Source organism: Pelobates fuscus, chromosome 2, assembly GCF_036172605.1.
Source record: "Pelobates fuscus isolate aPelFus1 chromosome 2, aPelFus1.pri, whole genome shotgun sequence".
Lineage (NCBI taxonomy): Eukaryota > Metazoa > Chordata > Amphibia > Anura > Pelobatidae > Pelobates > Pelobates fuscus.
In genome coordinates, this window is record NC_086318.1 from 354883093 (window position 1) to 354897591 (window position 14499).

The window sequence follows — 14499 nt, forward strand, 5'->3', positions numbered from 1 at the left end:
CACAATCCGCTGGTCTACGTTCGTCCCCAAAGTCACACATTTCATGACTCCATCGATAGGAATGACCCTTGCCTAGCACCTGTCTTCTCTTCATCCACACTCAACAGGGCTGAAAGAACATTTGTGGTGGCTTTTTCAAAATTCCATGGTGTTCATTAGTAAGTGCTAGCGACCACCCAGCTATTCCTAAGGTTTGGTCTGATTGTCTCAAGCGGCAATTCACTGCCTTGATCCAGAAAATCTTTTTTTCCCAGAAATTCAATCAAACGTTACGTTCTGTTGGAAGACGTAATATAGGTCTCCAATTCTTTATTTCTTCCATTGCATTGAAGCATACAATAAATCAAAAGAAGTCAGGATAAAAAAATGATGAAAAAAAAGCTGAAAAGTTAAAATAAAAAGTGAAATTCTGGCTTAAAACTGGTCTCCAGAAAACATAGATAATAAAAATGATCAAACCTAGGAAATGATTGTCGCTGCCTGCTTGATGTGGAAAGTAAGAGCCAAAGAAGACGGGTGCCGTGGCTGAAATTATCCTTCGTCAGAATTGGTGAAGTTCTCTATTTTTGTCAAACAAGCAAACACAGGGGAAAGCGCGAACGCAGCCCCCCACTACCATAAATTATGCAGTCGAGTTTCCCACATTTGAGGAAATCGCAGAGGTCAACTGGTACGGAGTGCAATGAACCAGCCTCACTCTGGGAGAGCCACCTTAGGGATCATGGCTATTGCTCCCCTGCCAGGTAAGTATGACATGACGGGTACATTCAAAGGCACGCCCGCTGGGAAGCCTTTCCTGTAGGCTGTGGTGAAATAATAAAGCAAGTTAAAAAAAAAAAAAAAAAAGCAAATAAATAATCCAAATGATAGAAGGCTACAAAAGATTACCAAACCTCGTGGCTGATCGTTGTTTTCCTTAGCTACCAGTAATTTTAGTGCCTTCAGGTGGTTAGGTGTGAATAATTGAGCTGGACTCAGGGTGCGAAGGAGCAATTTGCATAAAGGCAAATGCTAGACCAATGAGCCGAAGGATGGGAATTCGTAGCATGGAGTGAGAATAGTGTGCTGCCGGAAACAAGTGGATTCAGTGGGAGAGAAAGGTAAAAGGGAAATGCTAAGAAGCCAGCGGAAGGAATGGTGCAACAGAGCTCAGGAAGAAACGGGAGTCACGTAAGACACGCCCTAGACATGGGGCGCCATAAACTTTTTTTAAACCAATCTTTCAGTCTCCTTAGAGCCTGTCAAAAATTGCCAATGCTGACTGTATTTCAAGTCATCATGGCGGGGTATTGGGTAAAGTTTTCAATTAGCAATAATCACGCCTCGGATTGACCTCATGGGCTACGATACTGCCACTGCGCAAAGTTAACTGTTCAGGTGGGCCAGCTTTTAAGAGCTACCACGTAAGGACACTTTAAGACAGCGGTGAGAAAAAGTTCATGACCATAAGCCATTGCAAAGGATTGTGGGAGGCAATATTCTAATTAGGCCCGCTTCCTCCTACAGGGAAGCTTAAACCCCAACAAATTCCTCGGTCTTCTTATATGGCATCTTGGAATGGTTCCAAACCTATAACAGAGAGTGAGGGCAACCATATCTTGCAGCAAACCTTGTACAATTTTTTTTCTCTCTTTGGAAACAGTTTTGCCAAGATTCTACTACAGCAGCCATTAGGCAGAGTACACAATCCGCTGGTCTACGTTCGTCCCCAAAGTCACACATTTCATGACTCCATCGATAGGAATGACCCTTGCCTAGCACCTGTCTTCTCTTCATCCACACTCAACAGGGCTGAAAGAACATTTGTGGTGGCTTTTTCAAAATTCCATGGTGTTCATTAGTAAGTGCTAGCGACCACCCAGCTATTCCTAAGGTTTGGTCTGATTGTCTCAAGCGGCAATTCACTGCCTTGATCCAGAAAATCTTTTTTTCCCAGAAATTCAATCAAACGTTACGTTCTGTTGGAAGACGTAATATAGGTCTCCAATTCTTTATTTCTTCCATTGCATTGAAGCATACAATAAATCAAAAGAAGTCAGGATAAAAAAATGATGAAAAAAAAGCTGAAAAGTTAAAATAAAAAGTGAAATTCTGGCTTAAAACTGGTCTCCAGAAAACATAGATAATAAAAATGATCAAGCCTAGGAAATGATTGTCACTGCCTGCTTGATGCGGAAAGTAAGAGCCAAAGAAGACGGGTGCCGTGGCTGAAATTATCCTTCGTCAGAATTGGTGAAGTTCTCTATTTTTGTCAAACAAGCAAACACAGGGGAAAGCGCGAACGCAGTCCCCCACTACCATAAATTATGCAGTCGAGTTTCCCACATTTGAGGAAATCGCAGAGGTCAACTGGTACGGAGTGCAATGAACCAGCCTCACTCTGGGAGAGCCACCTTAGGGATCATGGCTATTGCTCCCCTGCCAGGTAAGTATGACATGATGGGTACATTCAAAGGCACGCCCGCTGGGAAGCCTTTCCTTTAGGCTGTGGTGAAATAATAAAGCAAGTTTTAAAAAAAAAAAAAGCAAATAAATAATCCAAATGATAGAAGGCTACAAAAGATTACCAAACCTCGTGGCTGATCGTTGTTTTCCTTAGCTACCAGTAATTTTAGTGCCTTCAGGTGGTTAGGTGTGAATAATTGAGCTGGATTCAGGGTGCGAAGGAGCAATTTGCATAAAGGCAAATGCTAGGCCAATGAGCCGAAGGATGGGAATTCGTAGCATGTAGTGAGAATAGTGTGCTGCCGGAAACAAGTGAATTCAGTCGGAGAGAAAGGTAAAAGGGAAATGCTAAGAAGCCAGCGGAAGGAATGGTGCAACAGAGCTCAGGAAGAAACGGGAGTCACGTAAGACACGCCCTAGACATGGGGCGCCATAAACTTTTATTAAACCAATCTTTCAGTCTCCTTAGAACCTGTCAAAAATTGCCAATGCTGACTGTATTTCAAGTCATCATGGCGGGGTATTGGGTAAAGTTTTCAATTAGCAATAATCACGCCTCGGATTGACCTCATGGGCTACGATACTGCCACTGCGCAAAGCTAGCTGTTCAAGTGGGCCAGCTTTTAAGAGCTTCCACGTAAGGACACTTTAAGACAGCGGTGAGAAAAAGTTCATGACCATAAGCCATTGCAAAGGATTATGGGAGGCAATATTCTAATTAGGCCCGCTTCCTCCTACAGGGAAGCTTAAACCCCAACAAATTCCTCGGTCTTCTTATATGGCATCTTGGAATGGTTCCAAACCTATAACAGAGAGTGAGGGCAACCATATCTTGCAGCAAACCTTGTACAATTTTTTTTCTCTCTTTGGAAACAGTTTTGCCAAGATTCTACTACAGCAGCCATTAGGCAGAGTACACAATCCGCTGGTCTACGTTCGTCCCCAAAGTCACACATTTCATGACTCCATCGATAGGAATGACCCTTGCCTAGCACCTGTCTTCTCTTCATCCACACTCAACAGGGCTGAAAGAACATTTGTGGTGGCTTTTTCAAAATTCCATGGTGTTCATTAGTAAGTGCTAGCGACCACCCAGCTATTCCTAAGGTTTGGTCTGATTGTCTCAAGCGGCAATTCACTGCCTTGATCCAGAAAAACTTTTTTTCCCAGAAATTCAATCAAACGTTACGTTCTGTTGGAAGACGTAATATAGGTCTCCAATTCTTTATTTCTTCCATTGCATTGAAGCATACAATAAATCAAAAGAAGTCAGGATAAAAAAATGATGAAAAAAAAGCTGAAAAGTTAAAATAAAAAGTGAAATTCTGGCTTAAAACTGGTCTCCAGAAAACATAGATAATAAAAATGATCAAGCCTAGGAAATGATTGTCGCTGCCTGCTTGATGCGGAAAGTAAGAGCCAAAGAAGACGGGTGCCGTGGCTGAAATTATCCTTCGTCAGAATTGGTGAAGTTCTCTATTTTTGTCAAACAAGCAAACACAGGGGAAAGCGCGAACGCAGTCCCCCACTACCATAAATTATGCAGTCGAGTTTCCCACATTTGAGGAAATCGCAGAGGTCAACTGGTACGGAGTGCAATGAACCAGCCTCACTCTGGGAGAGCCACCTTAGGGATCATGGCTATTGCTCCCCTGCCAGGTAAGTATGACATGACGGGTACATTCAAAGGCACGCCCGCTGGGAAGCCTTTCCTTTAGGCTGTGGTGAAATAATAAAGCAAGTTTAAAAAAAAAAAAGCAAATAAATAATCCAAATGATAGAAGGCTACAAAAGATTACCAAACCTCGTGGCTGATCGTTGTTTTCCTTAGCTACCAGTAATTTTAGTGCCTTCAGGTGGTTAGGTGTGAATAATTGAGCTGGATTCAGGGTGCGAAGGAGCAATTTGCATAAGGACAAATGCTAGGCCAATGAGCCGAAGGATGGGAATTCGTAGCATGTAGTGAGAATAGTGTGCTGCCGGAAACAAGTGAATTCAGTGGGAGAGAAAGGTAAAAGGGAAATGCTAAGAAGCCAGCGGAAGGAATGGTGCAACAGAGCTCAGGAAGAAACGGGAGTCACGTAAGACACGCCCTAGACATGGGGCGCCATAAACTTTTATTAAACCAATCTTTCAGTCTCCTTAGAGCCTGTCAAAAATTGCCAATGCTGACTGTATTTCAAGTCATCATGGCGGGGTATTGGGTAAAGTTTTCAATTAGCAATAATCACGCCTCGGATTGACCTCATGGGCTACGATACTGCCACTGCGCAAAGTTAACTGTTCAAGTGGGCCAGCTTTTAAGAGCTACCACGTAAGGACACTTTAAGACAGCGGTGAGAAAAAGTTCATGACCATAAGCCATTGCAAATTATTGTGGGAGGCAATATTCTAATTAGGCCCGCTTCCTCCTACAGGGAAGCTTAAACCCCAACAAATTCCTCGGTCTTCTTATATGGCATCTTGGAATGGTTCCAAACCTATAACAGAGAGTGAGGGCAACCATATCTTGCAGCAAACCTTGTACAATTTTTTTTCTCTCTTTGGAAACGGTTTTGCCAAGATTCTACTACAGCAGCCATTAGGCAGAGTACACAATCCGCTGGTCTACGTTCGTCCCCAAAGTCACACATTTCATGACTCCATCGATAGGAATGACCCTTGCCTAGCACCTGTCTTCTCTTCATCCACACTCAACAGGGCTGAAAGAACATTTGTGGTGGCTTTTTCAAAATTCCATGGTGTTCATTAGTAAGTGCTAGCGACCACCCAGCTATTCCTAAGGTTTGGTCTGATTGTCTCAAGCGGCAATTCACTGCCTTGATCCAGAAAATCTTTTTTTCCCAGAAATTCAATCAAACGTTACGTTCTGTTGGAAGACGTAATATAGGTCTCCAATTCTTTATTTCTTCCATTGCATTGAAGCATACAATAAATCAAAAGAAGTCAGGATAAAAAAATGATGAAAAAAAGCTGAAAAGTTAAAATAAAATGTGAAATTCTGGCTTAAAACTGGTCTCCAGAAAACATAGATAATAAAAATGATCAAGCCTAGGAAATGATTGTCGCTGCCTGCTTGATGCGGAAAGTAAGAGCCAAAGAAGACGGGTGCCGTGGCTGAAATTATCCTTCGTCAGAATTGGTGAAGTTCTCTATTTTTGTCAAACAAGCAAACGCAGGGGAAAGCGCGAACGCAGTCCCCCACTACCATAAATTATGCAGTCGAGTTTCCCACATTTGAGGAAATCGCAGAGGTCAACTGGTATGGAGTGCAATGAACCAGCCTCACTCTGGGAGAGCCACCTTAGGGATCATGGCTATTGCTCCCCTGCCAGGTAAGTATGACATGATGGGTACATTCAAAGGCACGCCTGCTGGGAAGCCTTTCATTTAGGCTGTGGTGAAATAATAAAGCAAGTTAAAAAAAAAAAGCAAATAAATAATCCAAATGATAGAAGGCTACAAAAGATTACCAAACCTCGTGGCTGATCGTTGTTTTCCTTAGCTACCAGTAATTTTAGTGCCTTCAGGTGGTTAGGTGTGAATAATTGAGCTGGATTCAGGGTGCGAAGGAGCAATTTGCATAAAGGCAAATGCTAGGCCAATGAGCCGAAGGATGGGAATTCGTAGCATGTAGTGAGAATAGTGTGCTGCCGGAAACAAGTGAATTCAGTGGGAGAGAAAGGCAAAAGGGAAATGCTAAGAAGCCAGCGGAAGGAATGGTGCAACAGAGCTCAGGAAGAAACGGGAGTCACGTAAGACACGCCCTAGACATGGGGCGCCATAAACTTTTATTAAACCAATCTTTCAGTCTCCTTAGAGCCTGTCAAAAATTGCCAATGCTGACTGTATTTCAAGTCATCATGGCGGGGTATTGGGTAAAGTTTTCAATTAGCAATAATCACGCCTCGGATTGACCTCATGGGCTACGATACTGCCACTGCGCAAAGCTAGCTGTTCAAGTGGGCCAGCTTTTAAGAGCTACAACGTAAGGAAACTTTAAGACAGCGGTGAGAAAAAGTTCATGACCATAAGCCATTGCAAAGGATTATGGGAGGCAATATTCTAATTAGGCCCGCTTCCTCCTACAGGGAAGCTTAAACCCCAACAAATTCCTCGGTCTTCTTATATGGCATCTTGGAATGGTTCCAAACCTATAACAGAGAGTGAGGGCAACCATATCTTGCAGCAAACCTTGTACAATTTTTTTTCTCTCTTTGGAAACAGTTTTGCCAAGATTCTACTACAGCAGCCATTAGGCAGAGTACACAATCCGCTGGTCTACGTTCGTCCCCAAAGTCACACATTTCATGACTCCATCGATAGGAATGACCCTTGCCTAGCACCTGTCTTCTCTTCATCCACACTCAACAGGGCTGAAAGAACATTTGTGGTGGCTTTTTCAAAATTCCATGGTGTTCATTAGTAAGTGCTAGCGACCACCCAGCTATTCCTAAGGTTTGGTCTGATTGTCTCAAGCGGCAATTCACTGCCTTGATCCAGAAAATCTTTTTTTCCCAGAAATTCAATCAAACGTTACGTTCTGTTGGAAGACGTAATATAGGTCTCCAATTCTTTATTTCTTCCATTGCATTTAAGCATACAATAAATCAAAAGAAGTCAGGATAAAAAAATGATGAAAAAAAAGCTGAAAAGTTAAAATAAAAAGTGAAATTCTGGCTTAAAACTGGTCTCCAGAAAACATAGATAATAAAAATGATCAAGCCTAGGAAATGATTGTCGCTGCCTGCTTGATGTGGAAAGTAAGAGCCAAAGAAGACGGGTGCCGTGGCTGAAATTATCCTTCATCAGAATTGGTGAAGTTCTCTATTTTTGTCAAACAAGCAAACACAGGGGAAAGCGCGAACGCAGTCCCCCACTACAATAAATTATGCAGTCGAGTTTCCCACATTTGAGGAAATCGCAGAGGTCAACTGGTACGGAGTGCAATGAACCAGCCTCACTCTGGGAGAGCCACCTTAGGGATCATGGCTATTGCTCCCCTGCCAGGTAAGTATGACATGATGGGTACATTCAAAGGCACGCCCGCTGGGAAGCCTTTCCTTTAGGCTGTGGTGAAATAATAAAGCAAGTTAAAAAAAAAAAAAGCAAATAAATAATCCAAATGATAGAAGGCTACAAAAGATTACCAAACCTCGTGGCTGATCGTTGTTTTCCTTAGCTACCAGTAATTTTAGTGCCTTCAGGTGGTTAGGTGTGAATAATTGAGCTGGATTCAGGGTGCAAAGGAGCAATTTGCATAAAGGCAAATGCTAGGCCAATGAGCCGAAGGATGGGAATTCGTAGCATGTAGTGAGAATAGTGTGCTGCCGGAAACAAGTGAATTCAGTGGGAGAGAAAGGTAAAAGGGAAATGCTAAGAAGCCAGCGGAAGGAATGGTGCAACAGAGCTCAGGAAGAAACGGGAGTCACGTAAGACACGCCCTAGACATGGGGCGCCATAAACTTTTATTAAACCAATCTTTCAGTCTCCTTAGAGCCTGTCAAAAATTGCCAATGCTGACTGTATTTCAAGTCATCATGGCGGGGTATTGGGTAAAGTTTTCAATTAGCAATAATCACGCCTCGGATTGACCTCATGGGCTACGATACTGCCACTGCGCAAAGTTAACTGTTCAAGTGGGCCAGCTTTTAAGAGCTACCACGTAAGGACACTTTAAGACAGCGGTGAGAAAAAGTTCATGACCATAAGCCATTGCAAAGGATTGTGGGAGGCAATATTCTAATTAGGCCCGCTTCCTCCTACAGGGAAGCTTAAACCCCAACAAATTCCTCGGTCTTCTTATATGGCATCTTGGAATGGTTCCAAACCTATAACAGAGAGTGAGGGCAACCATATCTTGCAGCAAACCTTGTACAATTTTTTTTCTCTCTTTGGAAACGGTTTTGCCAAGATTCTACTACAGCAGCCATTAGGCAGAGTACACAATCCGCTGGTCTACGTTCGTCCCCAAAGTCACACATTTCATGACTCCATCGATAGGAATGACCCTTGCCTAGCACCTGTCTTCTCTTCATCCACACTCAACAGGGCTGAAAGAACATTTGTGGTGGCTTTTTCAAAATTCCATGGTGTTCATTAGTAAGTGCTAGCGACCACCCAGCTATTCCTAAGGTTTGGTCTGATTGTCTCAAGCGGCAATTCACTGCCTTGATCCAGAAAATCTTTTTTTTCCCAGAAATTCAATCAAACGTTACGTTCTGTTGGAAGACGTAATATAGGTCTCCAATTCTTTATTTCTTCCATTGCATTGAAGCATACAATAAATCAAAAGAAGTCAGGATAAAAAAATGATGAAAAAAAAGCTGAAAAGTTAAAATAAAAAGTGAAATTCTGGCTTAAAACTGGTCTCCAGAAAACATAGATAATAAAAGTGATCAAGCCTAGGAAATGATTGTCGCTGCCTGCTTGATGCGGAAAGTAAGAGCCAAAGAAGACGGGTGCCGTGGCTGAAATTATCCTTCGTCAGAATTGGTGAAGTTCTCTATTTTTGTCAAACAAGCAAACACAGGGGAAAGCGCGAACGCAGTCCCCCACTACCATAAATTATGCAGTCGAGTTTCCCACATTTGAGGAAATCGCAGAGGTCAACTGGTACGGAGTGCAATGAACCAGCCTCACTCTGGGAGAGCCACCTTAGGGATCATGGCTATTGCTCCCCTGCCAGGTAAGTATGACATGACGGGTACATTCAAAGGCACGCCCGCTGGGAAGCCTTTCCTTTAGGCTGTGGTGAAATAATAAAGCAAGTTAAAAAAAAAAAAAAGCAAATAAATAATCCAAATGATAGAAGGCTACAAAAGATTACCAAACCTCGTGGCTGATCGTTGTTTTCCTTAGCTACCAGTAATTTTAGTGCCTTCAGGTGGTTAGGTGTGAATAATTGAGCTGGATTCAGGGTGCGAAGGAGCAATTTGCATAAAGGCAAATGCTAGGCCAATGAGCCGAAGGATGGGAATTCGTAGCATGTAGTGAGAATAGTGTGCTGCCGGAAACAAGTGAATTCAGTGGGAGAGAAAGGTAAAAGGGAAATGCTAAGAAGCCAGCGGAAGGAATGGTGCAACAGAGCTCAGGAAGAAACGGGAGTCACGTAAGACACGCCCTAGACATGGGGCGCCATAAACTTTTATTAAACCAATCTTTCAGTCTCCTTAGAGCCTGTCAAAAATTGCCAATGCTGACTGTATTTCAAGTCATCATGGCGGGGTATTGGGTAAAGTTTTCAATTAGCAATAATCACGCCTCGGATTGACCTCATGGGCTACGATACTGCCACTGCGCAAAGCTAGCTGTTCAAGTGGGCCAGCTTTTAAGAGCTACCACGTAAGGACACTTTAAGACAGCGGTGAGAAAAAGTTCATGACCATAAGCCATTGCAAAGGATTATGGGAGGCAATATTCTAATTAGGCCCGCTTCCTCCTACAGGGAAGCTTAAACCCCAACAAATTCCTCGGTCTTCTTATATGGCATCTTGGAATGGTTCCAAACCTATAACAGAGAGTGAGGGCAACCATATCTTGCAGCAAACCTTGTACAATTTTTTTTCTCTCTTTGGAAACAGTTTTGCCAAGATTCTACTACAGCAGCCATTAGGCAGAGTACACAATCCGCTGGTCTACGTTCGTCCCCAAAGTCACACATTTCATGACTCCATCGATAGGAATGACCCTTGCCTAGCACCTGTCTTCTCTTCATCCACACTCAACAGGGCTGAAAGAACATTTGTGGTGGCTTTTTCAAAATTCCATGGTGTTCATTAGTAAGTGCTAGCGACCACCCAGCTATTCCTAAGGTTTGGTCTGATTGTCTCAAGCGGCAATTCACTGCCTTGATCCAGAAAATCTTTTTTTCCCAGAAATTCAATCAAACGTTACGTTCTGTTGGAAGACGTAATATAGGTCTCCAATTCTTTATTTCTTCCATTGCATTGAAGCATACAATAAATCAAAAGAAGTCAGGATAAAAAAATGATGAAAAAAAAGCTGAAAAGTTAAAATAAAAAGTGAAATTCTGGCTTAAAACTGGTCTCCAGAAAACATAGATAATAAAAATGATCAAGCCTAGGAAATGATTGTCGCTGCCTGCTTGATGCGGAAAGTAAGAGCCAAAGAAGACGGGTGCCGTGGCTGAAATTATCCTTCGTCAGAATTGGTGAAGTTCTCTATTTTTGTCAAACAAGCAAACACAGGGGAAATCGCGAACGCAGTCCCCCACTACCATAAATTTTGCAGTCGAGTTTCCCACATTTGAGGAAATCGCAGAGGTCAACTGGTACGGAGTGCAATGAACCAGCCTCACTCTGGGAGAGCCACCTTAGGGATCATGGCTATTGCTCCCCTGCCAGGTAAGTATGACATGACGGGTACATTCAAAGGCACGCCCGCTGGGAAGCCTTTCCTTTAGGCTGTGGTGAAATAATAAAGCAAGTTTAAAAAAAAAAAAAAGCAAATAAATAATCCAAATGATAGAAGGCTACAAAAGATTACCAAACCTCGTGGCTGATCGTTGTTTTCCTTAGCTACCAGTAATTTTAGTGCCTTCAGGTGGTTAGGTGTGAATAATTGAGCTGGATTCAGGGTGCGAAGGAGCAATTTGCATAAAGGCAAATGCTAGGCCAATGAGCCGAAGGATGGGAATTCGTAGCATGTAGTGAGAATAGTGTGCTGCCGGAAACAAGTGAATTCAGTCGGAGAGAAAGGTAAAAGGGAAATGCTAAGAAGCCAGCGGAAGGAATGGTGCAACAGAGCTCAGGAAGAAACAGGAGTCACGTAAGACACGCCCTAGACATGGGGCGCCATAAACTTTTATTAAACCAATCTTTCAGTCTCCTTAAAACCTGTCAAAAATTGCTAATGCTGACTGTATTTCAAGACATCATGGCGGGGTATTGGGTAAAGTTTTCAATTAGCAATAATCACGCCTCGGATTGACCTCATGGGCTACGATACTGCCACTGCGCAAAGCTAGCTGTTCAAGTGGGCCAGCTTTTAAGAGCTACCACGTAAGGACACTTTAAGACAGCGGTGAGAAAAAGTTCATGACCATAAGCCATTGCAAAGGATTATGGGAGGCAATATTCTAATTAGGCCCGCTTCCTCCTACAGGGAAGCTTAAACCCCAACAAATTCCTCGGTCTTCTTATATGGCATCTTGGAATGGTTCCAAACCTATAACAGAGAGTGAGGGCAACCATATCTTGCAGCAAACCTTGTACAATTTTTTTTCTCTCTTTGGAAACAGTTTTGCCAAGATTCTACTACAGCAGCCATTAGGCAGAGTACACAATCCGCTGGTCTACGTTTGTCCCCAAAGTCACACATTTCATGACTCCATCGATAGGAATGACCCTTGCCTAGCACCTGTCTTCTCTTCATCCACACTCAACAGGGCTGAAAGAACATTTGTGGTGGCTTTTTCAAAATTCCATGGTGTTCATTAGTAAGTGCTAGCGACCACCCAGCTATTCCTAAGGTTTGGTCTGATTGTCTCAAGCGGCAATTCACTGCCTTGATCCAGAAAATCTTTTTTTCCCAGAAATTCAATCAAACGTTACGTTCTGTTGGAAGACGTAATATAGGTCTCCAATTCTTTATTTCTTCCATTGCATTGAAGCATACAATAAATCAAAAGAAGTCAGGATAAAAAAATGATGAAAAAAAAGCTGAAAAGTTAAAATAAAAAGTGAAATTCTGGCTTAAAACTGGTCTCCAGAAAACATAGATAATAAAAATGATCAAACCTAGGAAATGATTGTCGCTGCCTGCTTGATGTGGAAAGTAAGAGCCAAAGAAGACGGGTGCCGTGGCTGAAATTATCCTTCGTCAGAATTGGTGAAGTTCTCTATTTTTGTCAAACAAGCAAACACAGGGGAAAGCGCGAACGCAGCCCCCCACTACCATAAATTATGCAGTCGAGTTTCCCACATTTGAGGAAATCGCAGAGGTCAACTGGTACGGAGTGCAATGAACCAGCCTCACTCTGGGAGAGCCACCTTAGGGATCATGGCTATTGCTCCCCTGCCAGGTAAGTATGACATGACGGGTACATTCAAAGGCACGCCCGCTGGGAAGCCTTTCCTTTAGGCTGTGGTGAAATAATAAAGCAAGTTAAAAAAAAAAAAAAAAAAAGCAAATAAATAATCCAAATGATAGAAGGCTACAAAAGATTACCAAACCTCGTGGCTGATCGTTGTTTTCCTTAGCTACCAGTAATTTTAGTGCCTTCAGGTGGTTAGGTGTGAATAATTGAGCTGGACTCAGGGTGCGAAGGAGCAATTTGCATAAAGGCAAATGCTAGACCAATGAGCCGAAGGATGGGAATTCGTAGCATGGAGTGAGAATAGTGTGCTGCCGGAAACAAGTGGATTCAGTGGGAGAGAAAGGTAAAAGGGAAATGCTAAGAAGCCAGCGGAAGGAATGGTGCAACAGAGCTCAGGAAGAAACGGGAGTCACGTAAGACACGCCCTAGACATGGGGCGCCATAAACTTTTTTTAAACCAATCTTTCAGTCTCCTTAGAGCCTGTCAAAAATTGCCAATGCTGACTGTATTTCAAGTCATCATGGCGGGGTATTGGGTAAAGTTTTCAATTAGCAATAATCACGCCTCGGATTGACCTCATGGGCTACGATACTGCCACTGCGCAAAGTTAACTGTTCAAGTGGGCCAGCTTTTAAGAGCTACCACGTAAGGACACTTTAAGACAGCGGTGAGAAAAAGTTCATGACCATAAGCCATTGCAAAGGATTGTGGGAGGCAATATTCTAATTAGGCCCGCTTCCTCCTACAGGGAAGCTTAAACCCCAACAAATTCCTCGGTCTTCTTATATGGCATCTTGGAATGGTTCCAAACCTATAACAGAGAGTGAGGGCAACCATATCTTGCAGCAAACCTTGTACAATTTTTTTTCTCTCTTTGGAAACAGTTTTGCCAAGATTCTACTACAGCAGCCATTAGGCAGAGTACACAATCCGCTGGTCTACGTTCGTCCCCAAAGTCACACATTTCATGACTCCATCGATAGGAATGACCCTTGCCTAGCACCTGTCTTCTCTTCATCCACACTCAACAGGGCTGAAAGAACATTTGTGGTGGCTTTTTCAAAATTCCATGGTGTTCATTAGTAAGTGCTAGCGACCACCCAGCTATTCCTAAGGTTTGGTCTGATTGTCTCAAGCGGCAATTCACTGCCTTCATCCAGAAAATCTTTTTTTCCCAGAAATTCAATCAAACGTTACGTTCTGTTGGAAGACGTAATATAGGTCTCCAATTCTTTATTTCTTCCATTGCATTGAAGCATACAATAAATCAAAAGAAGTCAGGATAAAAAAATGATGAAAAAAAAGCTGAAAAGTTAAAATAAAAAGTGAAATTCTGGCTTAAAACTGGTCTCCAGAAAACATAGATAATAAAAATGATCAAGCCTAGGAAATGATTGTCACTGCCTGCTTGATGCGGAAAGTAAGAGCCAAAGAAGACGGGTGCCGTGGCTGAAATTATCCTTCGTCAGAATTGGTGAAGTTCTCTATTTTTGTCAAACAAGCAAACACAGGGGAAAGCGCAAACGCAGTCCCCCACTACCATAAATTATGCAGTCGAGTTTCCCACATTTGAGGAAATCGCAGAGGTCAACTGGTACGGAGTGCAATGAATCAGCCTCACTCTGGGAGAGCCACCTTAGGGATCATGGCTATTGCTCCCCTGCCAGGTAAGTATGACATGACGGGTACATTCAAAGGCACGCCCGCTGGGAAGCCTTTCCTTTAGGCTGTGGTGAAATAATAAAGCAAGTAAAAAAAAAAAAAGCAAATAAATAATCCAAATGATAGAAGGCTACAAAAGATTACCAAACCTCGTGGCTGATCGTTGTTTTCCTTAGCTACCAGTAATTTTAGTGCCTTCAGGTGGTTAGGTGTGAATAATTGAGCTGGATTCAGGGTGCGAAGGAGCAATTTGCATAAAGGCAAATGCTAGGCCAATGAGCCGAAGGATGGGAATTCGTAGCATGTAGTGAGAATAGTGTGCTGCCGGAAA

General features: G+C 42.8%; 17 non-coding genes across 17 annotated transcripts; all 17 read right to left on the reverse strand.

Moving 5' to 3' along the window:
* Nucleotides 1–584: 584 nt before the first annotated feature.
* Nucleotides 585–751, reverse strand: LOC134590331 (U1 spliceosomal RNA). The gene has a single exon (XR_010087272.1). It is a non-coding gene; the product is annotated as a U1 spliceosomal RNA (small nuclear RNA).
* Nucleotides 752–1226: 475 nt separating this feature from the next.
* On the reverse strand, nucleotides 1227–1367 carry LOC134592931 (U4 spliceosomal RNA). The gene has a single exon (XR_010089486.1). It is a non-coding gene; the product is annotated as a U4 spliceosomal RNA (small nuclear RNA).
* Nucleotides 1368–2266: 899 nt separating this feature from the next.
* On the reverse strand, nucleotides 2267–2433 carry LOC134590020 (U1 spliceosomal RNA). Its single transcript, XR_010087007.1, has one exon. It is a non-coding gene; the product is annotated as a U1 spliceosomal RNA (small nuclear RNA).
* Nucleotides 2434–2905: 472 nt separating this feature from the next.
* LOC134593411 (U4 spliceosomal RNA) lies at nucleotides 2906–3046 on the reverse strand. Its single transcript, XR_010089897.1, has one exon. It is a non-coding gene; the product is annotated as a U4 spliceosomal RNA (small nuclear RNA).
* An 899-nt stretch (nucleotides 3047–3945) lies between these two features.
* LOC134590022 (U1 spliceosomal RNA) lies at nucleotides 3946–4112 on the reverse strand. Its single transcript, XR_010087008.1, has one exon. It is a non-coding gene; the product is annotated as a U1 spliceosomal RNA (small nuclear RNA).
* A 470-nt stretch (nucleotides 4113–4582) lies between these two features.
* LOC134592932 (U4 spliceosomal RNA) lies at nucleotides 4583–4723 on the reverse strand. Its single transcript, XR_010089487.1, has one exon. It is a non-coding gene; the product is annotated as a U4 spliceosomal RNA (small nuclear RNA).
* Nucleotides 4724–5621: 898 nt separating this feature from the next.
* On the reverse strand, nucleotides 5622–5788 carry LOC134591083 (U1 spliceosomal RNA). The gene has a single exon (XR_010087913.1). It is a non-coding gene; the product is annotated as a U1 spliceosomal RNA (small nuclear RNA).
* A 468-nt stretch (nucleotides 5789–6256) lies between these two features.
* Nucleotides 6257–6397, reverse strand: LOC134592418 (U4 spliceosomal RNA). The gene has a single exon (XR_010089048.1). It is a non-coding gene; the product is annotated as a U4 spliceosomal RNA (small nuclear RNA).
* An 899-nt stretch (nucleotides 6398–7296) lies between these two features.
* Nucleotides 7297–7463, reverse strand: LOC134590546 (U1 spliceosomal RNA). Its single transcript, XR_010087453.1, has one exon. It is a non-coding gene; the product is annotated as a U1 spliceosomal RNA (small nuclear RNA).
* Nucleotides 7464–7933: 470 nt separating this feature from the next.
* Nucleotides 7934–8074, reverse strand: LOC134592933 (U4 spliceosomal RNA). Its single transcript, XR_010089488.1, has one exon. It is a non-coding gene; the product is annotated as a U4 spliceosomal RNA (small nuclear RNA).
* A 900-nt stretch (nucleotides 8075–8974) lies between these two features.
* On the reverse strand, nucleotides 8975–9141 carry LOC134590023 (U1 spliceosomal RNA). Its single transcript, XR_010087009.1, has one exon. It is a non-coding gene; the product is annotated as a U1 spliceosomal RNA (small nuclear RNA).
* Nucleotides 9142–9612: 471 nt separating this feature from the next.
* Nucleotides 9613–9753, reverse strand: LOC134592419 (U4 spliceosomal RNA). The gene has a single exon (XR_010089049.1). It is a non-coding gene; the product is annotated as a U4 spliceosomal RNA (small nuclear RNA).
* An 899-nt stretch (nucleotides 9754–10652) lies between these two features.
* LOC134591315 (U1 spliceosomal RNA) lies at nucleotides 10653–10819 on the reverse strand. The gene has a single exon (XR_010088112.1). It is a non-coding gene; the product is annotated as a U1 spliceosomal RNA (small nuclear RNA).
* Nucleotides 10820–11291: 472 nt separating this feature from the next.
* Nucleotides 11292–11432, reverse strand: LOC134593854 (U4 spliceosomal RNA). The gene has a single exon (XR_010090276.1). It is a non-coding gene; the product is annotated as a U4 spliceosomal RNA (small nuclear RNA).
* An 899-nt stretch (nucleotides 11433–12331) lies between these two features.
* On the reverse strand, nucleotides 12332–12498 carry LOC134590333 (U1 spliceosomal RNA). Its single transcript, XR_010087273.1, has one exon. It is a non-coding gene; the product is annotated as a U1 spliceosomal RNA (small nuclear RNA).
* A 476-nt stretch (nucleotides 12499–12974) lies between these two features.
* Nucleotides 12975–13115, reverse strand: LOC134592934 (U4 spliceosomal RNA). The gene has a single exon (XR_010089489.1). It is a non-coding gene; the product is annotated as a U4 spliceosomal RNA (small nuclear RNA).
* Nucleotides 13116–14014: 899 nt separating this feature from the next.
* LOC134590719 (U1 spliceosomal RNA) lies at nucleotides 14015–14181 on the reverse strand. Its single transcript, XR_010087601.1, has one exon. It is a non-coding gene; the product is annotated as a U1 spliceosomal RNA (small nuclear RNA).
* Between the last annotated feature and the right edge of the window lie 318 nt (nucleotides 14182–14499).